At 39.2% G+C, this 20,013-nt stretch overlaps 1 protein-coding gene across 4 annotated transcripts in view; it reads left to right on the forward strand.

Annotated features, from left to right (window-relative positions):
* Nucleotides 1-16,730: 16,730 nt before the first annotated feature.
* The window catches only part of CCSER1 (coiled-coil serine rich protein 1), a 681,310-nt gene continuing 678,027 nt past the window's right edge, over nt 16,731-20,013 (forward strand). Inside the window, exon 1 of one of the 4 annotated variants that reach the window (XM_014787893.2) lies at nt 16,731-17,131. The gene's annotated coding sequence lies outside the window, so the exon portion shown is untranslated. The remainder of the gene's footprint in view (nt 17,132-20,013) is intronic. The other 3 variants (XM_087434596.1, XM_087434595.1, XM_087434593.1) reach the window with 3 other exon arrangements.

Below are 20,013 nucleotides of genomic sequence, written 5' to 3' on the forward strand. Positions count from 1 at the left end.
AGCCAGCTACTTACTTCTCTGCAATTTATAGCCTTTTAAACCTACTCAGATCAGCTTTGAAATATATAATTATGCAGCTTAAAAGTCATTTGTAATAATCATATTTCTAAGATAATCTTGTATATTAGATATAGCTGTAGTAACATTCAAACTACATCACTAATATTATTTGGAATGAATTTCAAAAAACTACATTATTCATTCACTTTTTTACTTTAATATCGTCATCATACAGATCACACAAAGGATTTTTTTCCCTGGAGGCCAGTCTTTAAATTCAACAGCTAGTAGTATTAAAAGGCTGTTGGGAGTTGTAGGGGGAGGGGGCTGGGTACGTAGAGAGAATATGGAACTGAACAGAAGCTCAGGCAGAGGTAAAAACACCTCCTGCGTATAACAAATAAACAGTGCATGATCTCATTTATACCTCAAGGCAACCCACGAAGACCTCTACAGAATAGACAATGAAGGACTTTAACTGTAATGCTATGGAATTCACTGTGGCTATTTTAACATTTGGGGCAATTTCAGTTGGAGTAAATATATATACATAAATAAAGAATTAGGAGCTTTTCTATGTGTATTGTATTAGTGTGGGGTGAAACAGCTGTCATTTAAGATAGCGAGCTTGAGCAATATAGAGTGATATGTGAAAAAGGAATTATTTTTCTTCTATTGGCTTTAAATAGCGTCAAAAGACTTTATGATAAGCAGATTTTTAAACATAGAGTTATGAAATTGAAGGCATACGTAGGAAGTATTTTCTTTTAGATCCCTTTTTACTGTTTCAAATTGGCTTTTATTTCCCAAACATTTCTATGATATTTACATTCAGGTAGCTGAATCAGCAAAGGGGTTATTAGAACAGACTCGTAATGGAAATGATTTGCTCAGGGACCCCCAGCAGTAAAAGCTTTAGTACAGTGGTGCAATGTTAAATGATTTGCATGCTGGTGGGGCGAAGACACTACAGTTCTCTATTTCCCCCACTTCCTACTTCCATTACTGCAGATGGAAATAAACTCACTGAATATTACAACTGAGACAGAGAATTATTAGTTTTCACATAAACTCTTTAAGCTTCTATAGAACAATATTTTCTAGCCTTTATAAAAACCCGGGAATAATCCCCTCCCTCCTTCTGACATATAAATTGTGTTGAATTTTTAATTTTGCTAATGATGTCAGAGTACACATTGGGCATGTTCTGGGATGTTGTAAATATCTTAGATTAAAAGGAAATGTTTTTGCTGTAACATCAAGAATAAATACGTCAATTAAATAGAAAGTAGTCAATGGTCCAGAACAGGGAAAACAAACAGAAGCACAAAATAAATTGTTTGAGCATTGTTCTTCCCCTAGACCACTAAGCTCCAGATAGATTGGCCTAGTTTCTGTTCCTCCTACATAAGAATATAGTAGACTCGTTTCCACCTGTGGGTCTTTGAACTAGCTGTAGCTCCTCCTTGTCATTCAGACCTCAATTTAAATATACATTCAAAGAGAGTCTTCTGTTGACACGCTCAGACCAAAGAAGTCACCCAATTACACACTGCGTATCATTTTGATTTCCTGTCCTCATAGGATTTTTCATTTCATGAAATTATCTTATGTATTTGTTTACTCATTTGTTATCTTTCTGCTTTCCTGCTCTACTCCATTCTTCTACCAACTAGAATGTAAAATCCAGGAAAGCAAGAACCCTACCTTCCTTGTCTGCTGTTTTATCTCCAGTCTGGTCTTAGAACAGTGGTCGACAAATCCTAAGTGTTCAATAAATATCTGTTGAATATTTGGAAACCTAATACTTCTTAGTAGACGCTACGTTTAGAAAATAAAGCTAGCTATATTCTGGCAAACTACAAAAAATGTAATTCATGGTTTTCATCACTTATTTGTATGAGACAGAGTAATTTGGAGTTATTTTTCTAGGTATTCAGGTGCACAGTAGGTTGGAGGAATTTATATATTCACTGGTTTAGCAATTTTGTTTCAATGCATTTCAATAACAATAAATAGCATATACTGAATACTTGTCCAGCTACCATGCTGAACATTCCCATGCCCTCTCATTTAATCCCCTCAAACACCAATAATAGTAAATACCATTACTACTGTCAGTTTATATGTGGACACTGAGGACCATCAAGGTTAAATAACCTACCCAAAGTTGCTCTGCTGATAAAATATGGAGCAAGGATTTCAGTGAATTGAAGTGATAAATATTCTTACAAAATATTTCTAACAAGCTACTTGCATAATGCGTTCAGCAAAGTGTTCTTTCAGTGAAGGGAAGTGATGACTACATGTAATGTTCGGCGTGAGGTGTATAAGGACTTTCAAGGACACTACGGACTGGTGACGTGTATAATGCCAGTTCTGTGGAACCTGCAAAGCCGGTGATTGGTCTTTTTTTTTTTTATTTAATTTTTTGTTTATTGCAGTAACATTGGTTTATAACATTGTAAAAATTTCAGGTGTACATCATTATACTTCTATTTCTGCATAGATTACATCATGTTCACCACCAAAATGCTAATTACAACCCATCACCACACACGATGATTGATCTTAACCACTACATTTTATGGTCTCTTATTGGATCAGCTGTTATGTCTGTGTATGTTTTCCTCACTTACACAGTAGGGCCATATTTTTCTTTTTCATAAAATATGCCCCCTGTTTAAGCAACAGTCAGTTGTATATTTTCCCCCAGTTTTTAGTTTTTGTTATTGTTTTATTTTGTTGAAGTAGAGATGTGCACTATCTAATCACACTTTTTCTCTTTTAACCAAGGCTCGAGTAGTCTGTGAAGATAGAAGAATGTGAAGGGAAAGAATTCAAATGGTGACCTACTTCTGTGATGGCATTAGCACACTGCCTAACCAGCACACATTCCCTGAAAAACTCTGTCAGGTGTATTATATTGTCCTATGGGAAATTGGTCAAAGAATTTGGAGGCAATTAGGATGCTGGAAATAATGTACTCATCAACTGGTAGCTCAATTCTTGAAAATGGAGTTACATGCTAAACTCAATCAACGAATTAATAAGAATGGAGTCCATCTCATGTTTGGTTTTATTTCAAAATGTGTTCATTTTGATTAAGACATTTGAAGAAATAAGTATCCACCATGTGAGTAAGACCTAAGTCCAAGGTAGTCATTACGATTACGATAAAGAAGAGAAAGAAATACGAGTGGGAGGGATGGTAACAAGGAGAAGGAAAGAAAGAGAAGTAGCAAGAGGCAGAGAAGAAGAGAGGAAGCTTAGAGGCATTGAAAACAAGAGAGAAATATTTTAGTTACCTTTAAAAACATTTGCTAAATATTTTTTTAAAAAATCATGGAATTCTTTTCTCTGAAAAGTATTATATAGAGGTATTTGTACACTGCTATATATTCTGTGAAAAAATTAATTACCTGCAGTTACCTGAATTAAATACCTATAAACACCTTTAAAAAAACTTTTAGTGAAAGCTATCTCCCAGAAATGTAAATGTACTAATAGGACTCTATGGCTTTTATAGAATACTGACTGGAAGAACATTCAGGGACATAAATTCATGCAAATTGTTGAGGCATAACTTGCTATTGCCCTGGAGATGAAAAACCACTGTCATTTTAAATTTATTTTTGTTAATGAACACATATTTAATAGGGTAGCACATTCTATATGCTTCAGCCTTTATACTCCCCTTTAAAATTTTTTTTTTCAAGAAGTAGTTAGTTGTCTAGGCTCAGGCATACATTTCCCAGGAGAACATTGAACATTAACATAGAGAACACAGATGTGCCTTCATTGAAAGAAAAATACCAAACTGAACAGATAACATAAGAATCACAGTCTTGGGGCAGGCCAGGTGGCATAGCTGTTAAGTTTGCACACTCTGCTTAGGTGGCCCTGGGGCTTGGGTGGCCTGGGGTTCGCCGGTTCCGATGCTGGATGCGGACCTATTCACCACTCATCAAGCCATGCTGAGGCAGTGTCCCACATAGAGCAACTGGAAGGATGTACAACTATGACATGCAACTATCTACTGGGGCTTTGAAGAGAAAAAAGGAAAAAAGGAGAAACATTGGCAACAGATGTTAGCTTAGGGCCAATCGTCCTCAAAAAAAAAAAAAAAAGAATCACAGTCTTATGCCCTAAATTTGAAGAGCAGGTGAGTCATGTTATTGGAAATAATACAGCATTAATCCCAACATTATGATTACAACGAAAAAGTGACTTTTTATAGGTAATCTAATGCTATAGCTGTATGATCTGATTTTATCAAGGTGTGATGTTTCTAAAAGATTTAAGTTAATGCATAATCCTTAAAAATTTAGATACAAATCACTTTTAAGCAGATCCTCATTGTTTACAGTCAATGCTCACATGTGTTTATATACAAAAGATAGAAAGCTTTAGAGATTATATAATTTATATAAAAATTTATATTATATATCTTTGATGAATCTTTAGGAAAAGAAGTTTCCAGAGTGTGTACTTGCTCTAAGCAGTCAGTAACACCCTGACCTATATTTTGAGGCTGTCATTTTTTGCAGGATATGGATAAAAATAGAATTTCTTCAAAAAATTTATGACATAAAAATATTGAGTGAAATATTCACATTAGCATAACCATTTGAGTTCAGAAAGAATCGTGATTCAATTTAAACTTGCTGGTTGTTCTTTCAGTCTAGTTCTAATTGGTGTCTCCCCTAAGTAGTAGCTGCAGGGTTTGCACCAAACATTAAGTTAACTTTTCCAACATACAGAGCTTCTGCAAAACAGTACATTATCTTCTTTATTTAGGCATTTTACTTGGACATAGGATTTCAAAACCAAAGAGTTAATGTTCTGATATCAATAACTAAATACAAAATTAAATAAATTAGAAGTTGACTAGAAAATTATGTGACTTTTTTTCCTCTATTGAGTCTTAAGACAAAAGAGAAATTACACAACTGTAATTTTTCATTTTTATGGTTCTCAGGAGTATATGTCCAATGTGTTGCTTTCCATGAACAGGGATTCTCAAATATATGGGTGGCATAAATATTTTCTATTATGTCCATATAAATCTGGAAAGCCATTTAAGACTTCTGAGTTAGCAATTTCATCTTATTTTAAATTAGTTATAAAAATAAAAAGTAAAATGTGTAGACTAAAGATAATTTCATAAATTTAATGTTTATTAAAATAATACTCCCAAACACAAGATTGAGTACTAAAAAGTTAACAAATATTTATTAAACTCAAAGAATGAAATAATTATTTTACTGTCACTATCTAACAAAGTGTATATAGTCAAGCAAGATGTATTTTTTAGAACTCAGGCCAGACATAACATCTGACAGGAATCCTTCCCTTGACAACCAACTCATTAAGTTTGGATTATTTATACCTATATTATGTAATACAAAATATCCCATTTTGCATCTGTTGTAGTCCTTATCACACAGTTTGTAGTAATTGTCTATCGACGTATTCATCTTTCCTATTAGACTCTCAGCTCTTTGGACTATATCTTTCTTTCTCTATCTCCACGGTTTAGCACTTTGCCTAGCATGTTGCCAATGTTTAATTAAAGTTTGTGAATATTTCATTATTCACCTTTGTATCTAGCTCCTGGCACATAGTAGACACTCAATAAATATTTGTGAATGGAGTGAATAAATGGATGAATGCCATCTGCTTTTAGAATCACTGTGAAGACACATTTCTCAGTTACCACATGCCTCATAAATACTGAGATTAGTTAGGAAAAAACCCATACAAAATCTTTCAAATGTTTGTACAAAATGGCAAGAATTTGCTTTTGTTTTTTAAAAAAGTCAGTGAAGATAGTGTTGAAATCCTCTGTCTCCTTGTTGTACTTCCTGTACATGCTTCTATCATTGAATATATGGTTTTGTGCTTTTATTCAGTGATTTATTATTCATTTAACAAATATTTAATGAAGGTTAAAATGCACACGGCACTCCTCTAGGCATGGGGGGTGGGGGGGACAGAAATATCGCTGTCTTCATTATATTTTACATTAGTGGGGAAAACAGACAATAAACAAGAATAAGTGCATACAATATACATTGTTTTAGATAGAGATGAATGTTAAGGAAAAAACAGGTAAGGGGGCTTGGAAGCGGACGTGAGTATGTGTGTGGGGTGGAATTACTATTGTAGATACAACAGCCAGAAGAGGCTTCACTGAACTGACATTTGAGCAAAGTCTGAAAGAAAGTAAAGAAGGACCCCTGCATGTATCCCGGAAGAGGATCCACAGAGGGAAATGCACTAACAAACAGTTATGGTGATGCAGAGAGGAGTTAGGAAATGCAGGGCCTATAGACTGTTCTAACAACTTCTACTCTCAGTGAGATGGATGTCATTGTAGGAGTTTGAGCAGAACAGTGACACAATCTGACCTAGATTTTAACATGATAACCCTGTCTATTTTGTTGATAATATACTGTGAGGGGAAAAAGGTAGATGTAGAGATCAGGTAGAAGGCTATTACAATAACCTAGGTGAAAGATGATGGTGGCTTAAACTAGGTCATAGCAGTGTAAGTTTTGAGAAGTGATTGAATACTGTATATAATGTGAAGATAAAGCCAACAGGATTTGCTGACACATTAGAAGTGCATTATAAAAGAAAAAGAGAAACTAAGAATGACCCAAAGTTCTTCAACACAAACAACTGGAAGAATATTGTTGACATTGACTGAGATGGGGATGACCACATACAGAACAGGTTTTGAGAGGAATTCAGAAGGCTTTGTATATGCTAAGCTTGAGATGCTTCTAGATACAAGCAGAGATGTCAAGTGGGTAGGTAGATATGAGTTAGGAATTCAGGGCTAGAGATATAAACTTGGATGTCATCAGCAGTCACATGGTACCAAAACTCTGAGCCTAAATGAGCTCACCAAAAAAGTAGATATGAATAGAAAACAGAAGTTTAAGTCTTGAGTCTTGTAACACTCTAATGTACCGGTCATGGAAGAGAGTTGAATCCAGCAAAGGAGACTGAGAATGTACAGAGAGCAAGTTAGGAATAAAAACAGAGGACTGTGGTGTCTCAGAGCCAAAGGGAAGAAATGTTTCAAATAGAAGGAAATGACTAAAATTATGTTAATTTATGATTTAGTCATTTTTGACTCTTTTCTTTCCTTACCATGTACATCTCATTCTCAGTACTCCTTTGGTTCGTTCTACAAAATATATCCATGTAAGTGTGTGCTTCATCAGAGAAGCAGGACTAATACGAGTGATATGGACTAAGGGCTTTATTATAATGATTAGACTTTATGCAATTGTGGGAGCTAGGAAGAAGTCTATGCAAGTCCATTGCCAGTGCATCTAATCGTGTGTTTAAAGTCACTGAGATCAACAGAACTAGTAGTTGGGAAGAAAATCTGTGTGGACTGAGGGTAAGCTGGGACAAACTGGAATCCTCAGGATAAAATGGACTTCCAAAAGACAATCTCCACCTCCATCAGCTGGAATAGACTGATTAAACTAGACCCCTAAAAGACAATCTCTACCTATATCTGTCTCTCGCCACCTCCAATCTCACCGTTACAAGTGATATGAAGAAGGACCCTACACAATGGAGCTTCCTAACACTTGTACAGGCACACCTTGAGAGGATAAAGGAGGAATTCTGGCAGGAGCTGAGAGAGATGCAGGCGCAGCAGCTGCCTCAAACCAACAAGGTGAGCTATTGGGTCAACAACAAGGAGCATGAACTGACAAATCACCTGGTTCCTTACACTAACCTTCAGCGTATAATAAAGCTGCTGCTTCATTTCTTCCTCCCAGATCTCATGAAGACTTCTTTTCTGACAATCCTAATGCAGAACCATACAGGCAAGGGAATTCTGGGAGATACAGTTCCAGTTTAGCTAGATCAATACAGTGCAAAGTCACTCCAATCCAGAATGCACTAAAGTAAAATGATGACTGAGACTTAACTACTGTAATCTTTTGTTTTACTATGTCTATTATTGGATTGTGATTTCCTTGAAGGCAAAGAGTAACTGCTTATATATCTTTTTTATTGCACTTTATATTGTATTCTAATTATTTGTTTCTATGACTGTCTCAATGCCAAGAATTTTTTCCCCATCTTGGTATCAATATTTGGCTTGTTTAACATCTTCAATACAAATTTGTTGAATGACTAAGATACCTTCAAATTCTATTTTTTTATGTTTCTAGGTAAAGATATTTTGTAGATACTAACAACACAAGATTAGTGAGAATTAATACAGTTAATATAGATCTTGAAATAATTTTTATGTATCATGTTAGTGAATATGCTCCTGCAGTATGCTTAGACTGACTCTTAGTCTGTCACTTTTATCTTAGTTTTCCAGGAAAAGAATAATTAATATATCATTTGTGTTTTACTTTTGTTGACTATGTAGCTTGTCTACATAAATGATTATGCTTTATTTATCTAGGAATTCTCTCCATCCAGGACTACTTGTGAAGTTATTTCATGATGAATTTTGTTGTTTTTCTCACCACTTTTGTTTTCATTATTTCAGATTTTTGTTCAGTATTTACTTCCTATGATTTAATCTTGTACCAGAAACATCGGATGAGCTAAAATCTCATGTTATTTTTCAGAGATGTAGCATTCTATTGGCTGAAACTCTCACCCATAAACATGGCCACAATATATGGAAAAGAAGAAGAAAAATAATTAATTGATAACTATTTATTAATGAGTCAAAAAGGTAAACACAATAATACAAAGTACTGGGGCCGGCCCGGTGGCGCAGGCGGTTGGGTGCGTGCGCTCCGCTGCGGCGGCCCGGGGTTCGCTGGTTCGGATCCCGGGCGCGCACCGACGCACTGCTTGGCGGGCCATGCTGTGGCGGCGTCCCATATAAAGTGGAGGAAGATGGGCACAGATGTTAGCCCAGGGCCGTCTTCCTCAGCAAAAAACAAAAAAGAGGAGGATTGGCGGATGTTAGCACAGGGCTGATCTCCTCACAAAAAAAAAAAAAAAAAAAAAAAAAAAAGTAATACAAAGTACTATATCTCATTCCCAGCAGCAGTTAAAGCTCTTGCGAACAGTTGAGTTTATTCTGAGGTCTTTTATATCTTCCTCAGTCTTGACCTATGCTTCAGTCTAAATGATTGTGTCTGACCCCCCCCCCCCAATATTCATATGTTGAAATCCTAAAGACCAATGTGATGGTATTAGGAGGTGGGGCTTTTGGGAGGTGCTTGGGTCATGAGGGCAGAACCCTCATGAACAGGATATAAAAAGAGAACCCACAGAGATCCCTCGGCCCTTCTACCATGTAGACACCCTGTAAGGACATGTGTAAGGACACATGTGACCATGTAAGGACACAGCGAGAAGGCACCAGCCATGAACCAGGAAGAGGGCTCTCACAAGAATACAACCATGCTGGCACCCTGATCTCAGGCTTCCCAGCTTCCAGAACTGTGAGAAATAAGTTTCTGTCATTTATAAGCCACCCAGTCTATGGTATTTTGTTATAGCCGCCCAAACAGACTAAGACAACCTTCTATGCCATTGCATCAAAGCTCACCACACTGCTTCCTATGACTGAATATTACTTGGTAATACCTGCAACCTTCATTTTAAAGTCAGTTCAGAAGAAAGATATCTTATGAAAGATGTTCAAAGACAAAAGACTGCCAATAGTTTGGAGGAAAATAAGGGGTCTGGAAGGAATAATGAACAATAAGGCTTCTCCACTATATACAATTTTCAAGAAATGATAATGAGAGTAAATATTCAGTCAGATGTACCAACCCTTGTCTCCGTTGAGCACCCATTATTTTGCTTCAATGAGGCACTGGGGATACAATGAGGAGTAAATCAGTCATGGGCCCACCATTGGCTTATAGTCTAGTGGGAGAGTTTTCTCTGGTTGGGGGAAGAAGACGAAGTTAAAGAGTTGAAGCATGAGAAGGATTCAAAGCTGCTGTTGCTGACTTGAAGAAGCAACAGTTAACAGTTTGTGTGTCAAGTAAACAGAGACCTCTGTCCTATAACTGCAAGAACTGAATTCTGCCAACAACCAGAAAGAGCTTGGAAGCTGATTTGTGTCCAGAGTCTCCAGATGAGAACTCAGCCTGTCTAATACCTTGATTTCAGGCTTGTGATATCGAGCAGAGAACTAGCCATACCTTGCGAGAATTCTCACCTACTGAACTGTGATCTAATAAATTAGCGTTTATTTTAAGCCACTATGTTTGTGGTAATTTGTTATGCAGCAGTAAAATCTAACACAGTTTGTCTCTGCTCCACACGGCTGGCTAGAGTGCATAGATTTGGAACTGGAGGATCTACTTCCAAGATCATTTACATGGCTGGCAAATTGGTGTTGGTTGCATGTGCAGTCTGTCAGATGGTGCTGAGGCCTGGGGGCACCAGTTCTTCTATATCAGTTCCCTACAGGAGGTAGCTAGGTTCCAAGAGCAGCTGTCCCAAGAGAACAAGGAGAAAGTGAATGGCAATTTTATGAACTGGGAAATTACATAACATCATTTTCACCATATTCTGTTGGGGAGGCAGTCACAAAGGTCTGCTCAGGTTCCAGTGGAAGGGACATAATCCTTAACACTCAATCAGAGTGATTTCAAAATCTCATTGTAAGAAGTGTACATGGGATGGGATATTTTGTGACAGGCATATTTGAAACATACAGTTACATGGTGATTTAATGACTCATTCCTGTCTCAATACCCATTTTGTTTGTTAAAATGTTAACATTTGAAGGAAAAGTTGGAAGTGATCACAGTGAAAAGGAAAGCATCATTACACCCCAATAGTAGATTAGGGATGTGAACGGGGTTGGATATATAATACACATGCACATAGTAAGTCTCATAATGACAGATGTTAAGAACACTTGTTAACTCTAACATTAACTAAAATTTCTAAAAAACATCCAAGATGTTGAATGGGGAGTAAAAATATAAATTAAGATCTATTTTAATGTAAATGTGTTATTTTAACCTTAGTTAATATGCCATTAACTCAAATTATGTCATTATTGATTTCTTGAACACTTATTCAATATATAGCAATTAATATATAGCATTAGCAATAGTTACATTTCATGCGTTGTGTATTTTGGTTTGTATGGTATGTAAATGCTAAGAAACAAGAGAAACTATTATTTGGCCAGATATAAAATGTAGGCAACTATTTTACAGAGTTAAGTATCTCATTTAGGTTTATTTTTTCCAGAAAGTGAATAAAATTCAATACTGTTTTTATTTACAGAATCTAATGGTAAGTAAATATAAAGCAATAACATTAGTCCTCAGCAGATCTAGACTGCATAAAAATATACAAGTTATTCCTCTTGATCTTCTACATTTGGATGATTAAAAATGATTGAATCTCATTACTGAGTGAACTAGACATAAGGAAACACACTTCAATTTATGATAGCATATGCATTCATTACGGAAGTAAAAATTTTGGTCAAACAATGTATAGATTTGGCAAAATAAAAATGACTTCCATTTCACATAACTTTGTAAGTCTAGAATTTCACCATATAAGAGAAGCTTCACACAAGTGACAAAAACCAGGAAATGCATTTTTCACGTTTTAATTACAATTCACATGTCTGTATCTCCTGCTGTGATGTTTTGTTAAAAAGATCTCATTTGTGAAACTGCCAGTATAGAAACTGACAGATGGTAAGACCAGTTTCCAACCTGCTTAAGTATTGGTTTAATATGGTTTAGATTATTTTATTAGCATCGTCTAGTTTTACTATATACCTACATAGTACAAGAGTATTATTACAGTTTTGTTATAGTTCTTCTATTGTTATAATTAGATCTATTTATATGATTTATACATAGAGTTATTGTTATAGTTTCAGATTTTATCAGTATACTATTTTTAGAGATGATTTAACTGATGATTTCTCTAAAAAATGTGTCAAGTTCTATTTATTTTAATGAAATGCCTACAAACACATAGATGCCTGGGGACAATCATAATAGAACAACTCAAAAGCCCAACAAAAAATCACTTTGATAGATGCAACACACAGACATCAACAAATGAACGAATTAATTGAGTTAAATATTTTTTTAATATTGCATCAGAAGAGACAAATATTCAAACATGAAAATTACCTCATGAGAAGGTAAGAAATCTTGAGGTCGTTAATTTTCCGAAAGACCTCATTAATCACATTTGGAAACAGAAACAAAGATAAGGAAACTATACAAAAGGAAAGGTTTCTACTGGTAAATCTGCTTATAAAGACTCCTTTGGTTTTATGTTGATAAATATTATTTTTAATACAGTTTACTCCCCTTAAAAAATAGGTGTAAATTCAGAGAACATCAATGTTGTTGTCAGTTCTCACCTCCTTTCGCCACCTCAACTTTTCTCAGTTGGATAGCCTCCCCTGGAAATTCAAGGATTATCCTCAGTCGCTGTGTAAGCGATACCTCTCCATAGCCTCTGCTTTCCATCCTCTCAGCCCATTAAATGGGCTTAAAATTAGATCACTTTGTAAACTTGGGACCTGGAAGCCCAGTGACAAGGACAGTGGCACACATTCACCTTAATAGTCTTGCTACCACGTCTGCGCCATGGGACGCATCCTTGGTGTCTGTGTAGTTCTCAGATCAAAGACAGCTTACGCAGTGAGTATTTTGACCCAGTCACCTGGGGTTAGCTTCTGCCAAGGATTCCTCTCCGAAATCCTGGTCGGTTGACCTGCTAGGCCTTTTAGTTTCCTCCACAGAGCAAGAGCATGAATAGATCCTGCTGTTCTGCCACGAGGCAGAATTTCTGCTGCAAAAAGGCAATTTACCAAGTATAGTCACCACGACCGGATTTCTGAAACATAATTCTATCTAAATTCTTGTCTACTGTGCCTTGTCTACCTGGCAGGTTGCCCCAGTTAATGCCATATTAAGACAGAGTTTTTCCTGTGCACTCTGGACCCTGAACTGCTGCTGAGTCAATCCTCCTGTCTCCTACCCCACACTTTGTCATCAGCCCTTGTTCTCGAACCGAGTGCAGATTTCAGCCTTGATCTCCATTGAAGGCTCCTGTTGTTCTAAGGTACCCATAATGCCACTTGCATGTCACAACAGTTGTCACAAAAGAATAATTTGGCTTTTAGTAATACAGAAAAAATCCAGAATGTTAATACCAAATTTTAATCTTTTTTCTTTTTTGCATTTCTTTTATACTACTAGGCTAAAGCAAAGCGGAGAAGTGGCCTTCATCGAACTTTCTTCATAAATGATTGCATAATCATGATAGGGTATGAAGTAAATCAAAGAATGATAAAATAGCTAGGACAGAAAAAAAGAAATGTAACTTTTAAATTTATTTTCTGACACTTCATCTACAAGCATTGTTTGCACATGTTTTAAAGTTAATTCACTTTCTAAAACATCTTATGAATTTCATTACAGTAATAGGGTTGGAAAGAAAAATTACCTCCTTTACCTTCCCTAGGCACTAATTTTACTTCTTAGGTACCACTACTGAAGAATTTCTAATTTGGCTCATCACTTCGGTGGGAATTCAGTGCACATAAGGGGCACATATGTAATTGGCAACCTAATTTTTCTGCTTTCGTCAAATGGTGCAATGCCAAATCTTCATTGAACTTGCCAGTTAAAGGCACTTGGGAACCAAACAGCAGCAAGCATAAGAGATGAAAATGAACAAATTGGAAAGAATCATTAACTTTCTGTTTTCCTATCACAACAAAAATTGTATCATTGAAAGTGTAGCAAAGTGGGAAATTCTACTTGAAACATTAAACAATCTTAAAAGAGAATAATGCATTCTCTTAACTTCTAAAATGTTCATTATAATTTATAAATGGGATTTCTAGTACAGATTTTTTTCAACAAGAAATACAAAATAGTTAAAATGAATCATCTTTTCAGAAGTGTGTTTTATGTTATATATTTTCATATCTTTCTGGTCTAGTGTATAGGAATTTTAGACTTTATTTGGCAAGCAAAATTGTTAGAAAATTAAGCAAGAAATGTTGGCTTTATTTAATACCTTAATGAATAAAGGCAACTGACAGATTGTCATGGTCTCACTAATTATGAATGCAATTGAAAGTGTGAAAATTACAATCAGTTGTGGTTACCAAAAATGCCCTTGAAATATCCGGTCTAATATATAATTTTGAAGTATGCAATATAGAGTCATTATTAAATTATCATTATTATTTAACTTTTAAATTATTTTTTATTGAGGTTACATTGGTTTATAACACTATATAAATTTCAGGTGTACATCGCTATATTTTGATTTCTGTGTAGACTACATCACGTTCACCACCCAAAGACTAATTACCATCCATCAGGCACATGTAATGTACACATGTACACATATCATCACAATAATAAATTATCATTACTGGTAACAATTAAATAAATAGAAAACTGGGACAATAAAAGCACCAAAAACTTGCCCAATATGATTGAGCATTGTCCTTAAAGGGGGACAATTTTTTTTTTTTTTTTAAAGATTTTATTTATTCAGTTTTTTCCCCCCAAAGCCCCAGTAGAGAGTTGTATGTCATAGGTTCACATCCTTCTAGTTGCTGTACGTGGTACTCGGCCTCGCGTTGGACGGAGAAGTGGTGCCTCGGGGCGCTCCCGGGATCCGAACCCGGGCCGCCAGCATCAGAGCGCGCGCACTTAACCGCTAAGCCACGGAGCCGGCCCGGGGACAATTTTTTAAAAATGTCTATTTACAGCTCTTAAATAAACCACATATTTATTCGCTAAGTGCAAACGTTCAGATCAGGAATATCTCTTCTACAAAACTTCCTTTTGCAGCAATGCAAGATTCCTTTAGTGAGGACTTTGGAGAAAAGCTTCCCAACTTTTTTCATTTACAAGTCCAAGTAGTTAGGACTTTTTAAATCCTTGCCTAACCCTAAAAAGTGAACATTTTGTAAACCCCTTTTGAATTGTAAAAGGAAGGAAAGAAGGAGGGAGGTAGAAGGAAAATGCCAAAGGATTGTAGATCAGCTTATTCCATAATTATCAAAAGCTCTAAAGAAACCATTGAGACTTTCGACTAAGCCAGGAGCTGTGAATGGGAGGCAGTGCGGACAGTAAGAATAAGGCAGACTGAGGTTGAGTTCCAGCTGCATCACTTAGTCTGTATGTGACCTCAGGTTAACTACCTACTGTCCCCAAACCTTTCTTGATCTGTAAAACTGAAGAAACGATAATAGCTTTTTCACAGGGCATGCACACATTAAATCCCAATACACTTTGTTACACATCCATTTTCCAATGCTTAATCAAAGGAGCTAACATGATATATATCCACTGGTCCCAACTTCGCTGCCCTTTCTTGATTATATGCTTAAGCCGCTGTTAGTGGACTTTAATGGACTCTAAACTTTTTGTATGAGACAGGAAAGAATTAGGGAAAAAGAAAATCAATGTCAAAAAGGGGAAATATACGGAGAATATATAATGGGCCTCCATATGATAAAAATCTGAAGACATAGCAATGGTCATGAGCTAGTACTCAGGAGAGAAGATATAACAACTGAGTTGTCAACCTTGCCACCACCTCCCTAGCCTCCTAAATGTTAACTTCCTTTTGTCACATTTATGAAAAAAAGTTGTCCCCCAAAGCAGGGTTGTCCTCTTGCTAAAATACACATCAACCACTAATACTCATTCAAAAAGTACACCTTGCTTTTACACCCAATATATTAACATTTCAGAAGTAAGATCATGGCCAGATTATTTAGAACACACACAAGCAGACACACACACACACACCACACACACAGTTAAATGCATTCCATCTGCTGTGTTGCCTGCTAAAGATATAAATGTATAGGAGTGGCGATAAAAAAAGGGGGATGGATGGGACAGAGTTCAGGACCCGTGCAAACCTGAAAGGAAATGAGGCAGGGCCATGGGAGAGGGGATCAAGGGAAAATAAATTAGGTAAGTAACACCACCATGCATCAGAAGTCTTGGAGACTCTAAACTAGCAAATTTTCTCCAGGGGGCCATCAGTCAAATGATGTCAAAATGGTAGCTGGTTCTGTTTGTAAATCCGTGTTGTCAAGGAGCTTATGTGTGGGAACACAAGTTCCACTCCAGGTCACAGTCCCAATGCTCCCACTATCCTACAGAAGAATTGAAGCCCTAAATGGTTCCTGGGAGGTGTGATCTGCTTAGACGAAAGAAGCCAGGTTTCTTCCCTTGCTGCCTTGGAGAGAGGAGACGTGTAAGGATATGAATAGGTAGGGTGAGAAAGAAAAGAGGAGAAAGAACCTCACAATTTCCTCCCTGAGAGGTGGAAGAGAAAGATTACATCTGTGGTTTGGCGAGAAAAGATGCAGTGCATTTTCAGCATCCCCGCGGTCCCTCTGCAGCGCTCCAGACTCCCCCCTTCCCTTCTCTTGACCTGCCAATGCACTTGGACTCGACTTACGCACAAGGCAGGACTGAAGGGGAAGCCAAGTCAGCACGGCCGGATACGGTTTCCCCTAAAATGAAAACTCAGCAGCGGTCCACCAGCGGGTGTGCGCGCGTTAATGTGTCAGTATGCGTGCGTGGTAAACTGGCAGACGCAGTTGGCCGGGCGCCGCCCTCCAAGCCACCCCCACCCCAGCCCAACCCCCCCACCCCGATCCCTATAAAGGCCTTGGCTGCCGCCGCCCTCCTCACAGTCGGGGCGCGGGGCCTGCCGGGGAGGTGGCTCCGGGGTCCCCGCACAGTCACACTCCGCGCAGTCACACACTTGGAAGCGCCTCCCCACGTCCCTCCCCTGCCCTCCTCTTGCTCTGCTCTTCTCTCTCTCACCACAAATAGTCGCCGACCGACTGCCAATCCGCCTCCCTCTCTCTCTCAACAACATGACTGACTGGGAAGCGGTGGCTCAGGCAGAGCGGCTCTGCTGGCGCAGGCAGGCGGAGCAGGAGGATTATTAAATAACGCGGCTCGACTCTGTGCCACTGGGACTGGAGAGAAGGAGCCCAACAGCCGAGAAGGGGAGGGAGGGCAGAGGAGGGGGAGCAGAGGAGACACCCCCGTGCCCCGAAGACATAAATCCCTGAGTGCCCGGGAGGAGCCTTAACAAGCGGCGCGGAACCCTCAAGGTAGTAACGCCCCCGGTGTCCCCGCGCCCTGAGGGTCGCGCGTCGCGTCGCCGCCGCGCCGTGGCCGGGCCCCGGCGGACGCGGGGATGCCCGCCCGGCAGGTGACCGCGCCGTGCCCGGGCCGCCCCGGAGCAGCCCAGCCCAGGCCCAGGGCGCCGCTGCGGGCCCGGCGTGCGCGGCGCGGGGACCTGGCCCGGCGGGCGGGGCGGGAGGGAGGCGGCCGGGCGCGCTCGCCGCCGGCCCCCGACTCCCGGCGCGCTGCGTGGCCTTTTCCTCCGCGCCGCTGAACGCCCTGCGCCCCCCGGCCGCGGCTGCAGCGGGATGCGGAGCGCGGCCGGCCGAGGACGCAAGAGTTGGCGCAGGCTCCGGGCCGCTCCCCTCCCTGGCCGCTCGCGTCCCGCAGGTAGGGGCGGCCGGCTCGAGCTGGCACCCGGGCTGCAGGCGCCGGGGCGGGGGCCGGCGGGGAGCGGGAGGGGAGGGGAGGGGAGCGGAGGGGAGGGGAGGGGAGGGGAAGGAGGGGGCGGCGAGCCGGGGCTCCCGGGGGAGCCGCAGTGCCCCAGCCGGGACCGCCTCTTGCCTCCGCCCGCTTGTCCTCGGGCGCTGGCTTCCTGGGTTGGAGACGAGACCCTCCCCAGCGAACAGCAGCGACTTAGTGTGAACAAATTGCTTTGTGGTGGCGCGTCGAGGGCTCCAGGGAGGGGTGTGTGTGTGTGTGTTCGTGTGTGTTCGCGCTCCTGACTAATCAATGCGCTGGTTCACCTGAAAAGAAAATCAGTCCTGAGGTGAAACCGCAGGTGGCCCCTTGGGCCCTCTGGTCTTTCGGCTTGTGTCCCAGGGACTCGTACACGCGCTGCTATCAAGGGGTAGGGGTGCGCGAAGGGGTGACGGAGGGATTTGTGAATGGTGCTTCTCTGCGCCTGGAGGCTGAGCCTTGCTGATGTAAAGGAGGAGGCATCCAGAGTGAGAAGAAAGGCTATTTATGGCAAAGAGTTGTGAAATTTCTCGGGGTTTCCTTCAGTGTATCCTGAACTGCTCTCTGTCTCCCTCCTTCTTTCTCTCTCCATTCTCTCCTCTCTTTTCTCAGAATTCGAAGCAATTCTGCTTCCCCCTCCACACCTCGTGGGACCTGGAATATGAAATGAGGGAAGTCAGAAAATCACTTGTCTTTTTAAGGCAGTAAAAACGTGCTTCTCAGAAGTCACTGATCTCTTGCCCTTTAATGTTTTTATGTACTTATTCTCCACTCCTTTTAACCTTTTCAGGCCCTCGATAGGACCCACAGGACAGAAGGTACCTACTTGGTTTCAACAGCTTTCATTTCTAGTATCTTTACAGTTGAATACCTTCCCACTGAAATGTAATATATCCTCCATCCGTATCCCTAAGAAAGGCTATTAAAAATAATGTACACATTTTACTGTAAAGCTGGTTTTATTAAAAGCCTTGGGGAGGAGAGAGAAGCAGACGTCTAGGTGAGTTTATATCGATTACTACTGGTTAAAAACTAGCTATTAAGAAAAGACCTGAAATATTATTAACCTAGGCTGCAACACAATTTGTTTTGGTTTCTCTATTTGCTTTGTAACAGGTACACATTCCAGACATAACTTGAAGCTTCGAGGAGACTTGGGACAGAGTCCACCAGCTATGCTTTAGCAAGTTTGTTCTTAAAAGCAGCAACCTGTGCTTTTATAGAACCAATGACTGGGTTGTGACTGAGGTACTAGGACAGTGTTCTTATTATTTTAAATTGGGATGTCTCTAAGCGCCTGCCAAGCACAATGTTTTCAAAACATTGACATTCCGTGTTGCTACCACCCCTTCAATAATTTCATGGGGAAGAAAGAGAAGTAAACTGGTCAACCTATTGTCAGAGTGATTTGTCTTCATTTGATATTAATTAAGGAGCTCCTTATTTTGATCAAAACATGCCAACTGTCGGTGTTTTTCCAGTGTGAAAGTAGCTTTTCTTAACAGTCCTGTTGATTTTGAAGACAAAGCAGAGTTAAGGATTTGTTATTTTGATTCAGTTAGATTCATATTGGTTTAAAATACATTTTCAACATTGAAGCATGTGCCGTTTTATATATTACATTAGAACTTAGATTGAGAGCACCACTCTCAGGGTTAACTTTCCTGAGTCATTGGAATGTAGAAATAATGGGGAGGTTTAAAATGTGCTTGATGAAATGTATTATTGCAATCATTAAAAAGTCATTTATGAATATTTTATTCTTTGACACTGTCAAAGAATCAGCAACTGTTTATTTTAATGATTATTTATACTATAGAATGTTAATTTATATCAAACTCATGTAGAAAATGAAAAATTCATTATATTTTATCATTATTCAACTCTTTATTGCCTTTTATTACTCAACATAGTACTCAAAGAGCCTGTCATGTGCAAGGTGCTATCTAGGTATTGTGGAGGAACATATAACTCCCTTGCTCCCTGCCCTTGAGGAGCTTACTCTCCAGTTGGGAAGAATCTGATGCTCATGCTTCAACAGAGTTAACAACCCGTGGCAATAAGAGATTGCATGTCTAAAGAGGACTGCAGGAGTTCAGAGCATGATAACAGTTCGTGCTGGGTTTTGTCTGAAAAGGCTTCAGGTGTAGGTAAGACTTGCTTGGTCTTGATCTTAAAGGATAAATGGGATTAGTGGCTTGTTGATGAGAATATAAGGTATAATAAGATGCAAGTCTCCTGGAGTTATAGAAATGATCAAAAGATATAAGGGAAGATAAGTTTGTTTTGAAATAGATTTAGATATTGCTAAGTGGTTGAATTTGTTGTGCAAAGTTCAGAGTGAGTCTGTTTTAGATGTGCAACATTCTGTACACTCTATTCTTGGAATGAATTGTCAATATTTCTGTAC

The sequence above is a fragment of the Ceratotherium simum genome, chromosome 8, assembly GCF_057802395.1.
Source record: "Ceratotherium simum simum isolate JZ-2026a chromosome 8, ASM5780239v1, whole genome shotgun sequence".
In the NCBI taxonomy this organism is placed as follows: domain Eukaryota; kingdom Metazoa; phylum Chordata; class Mammalia; order Perissodactyla; family Rhinocerotidae; genus Ceratotherium; species Ceratotherium simum.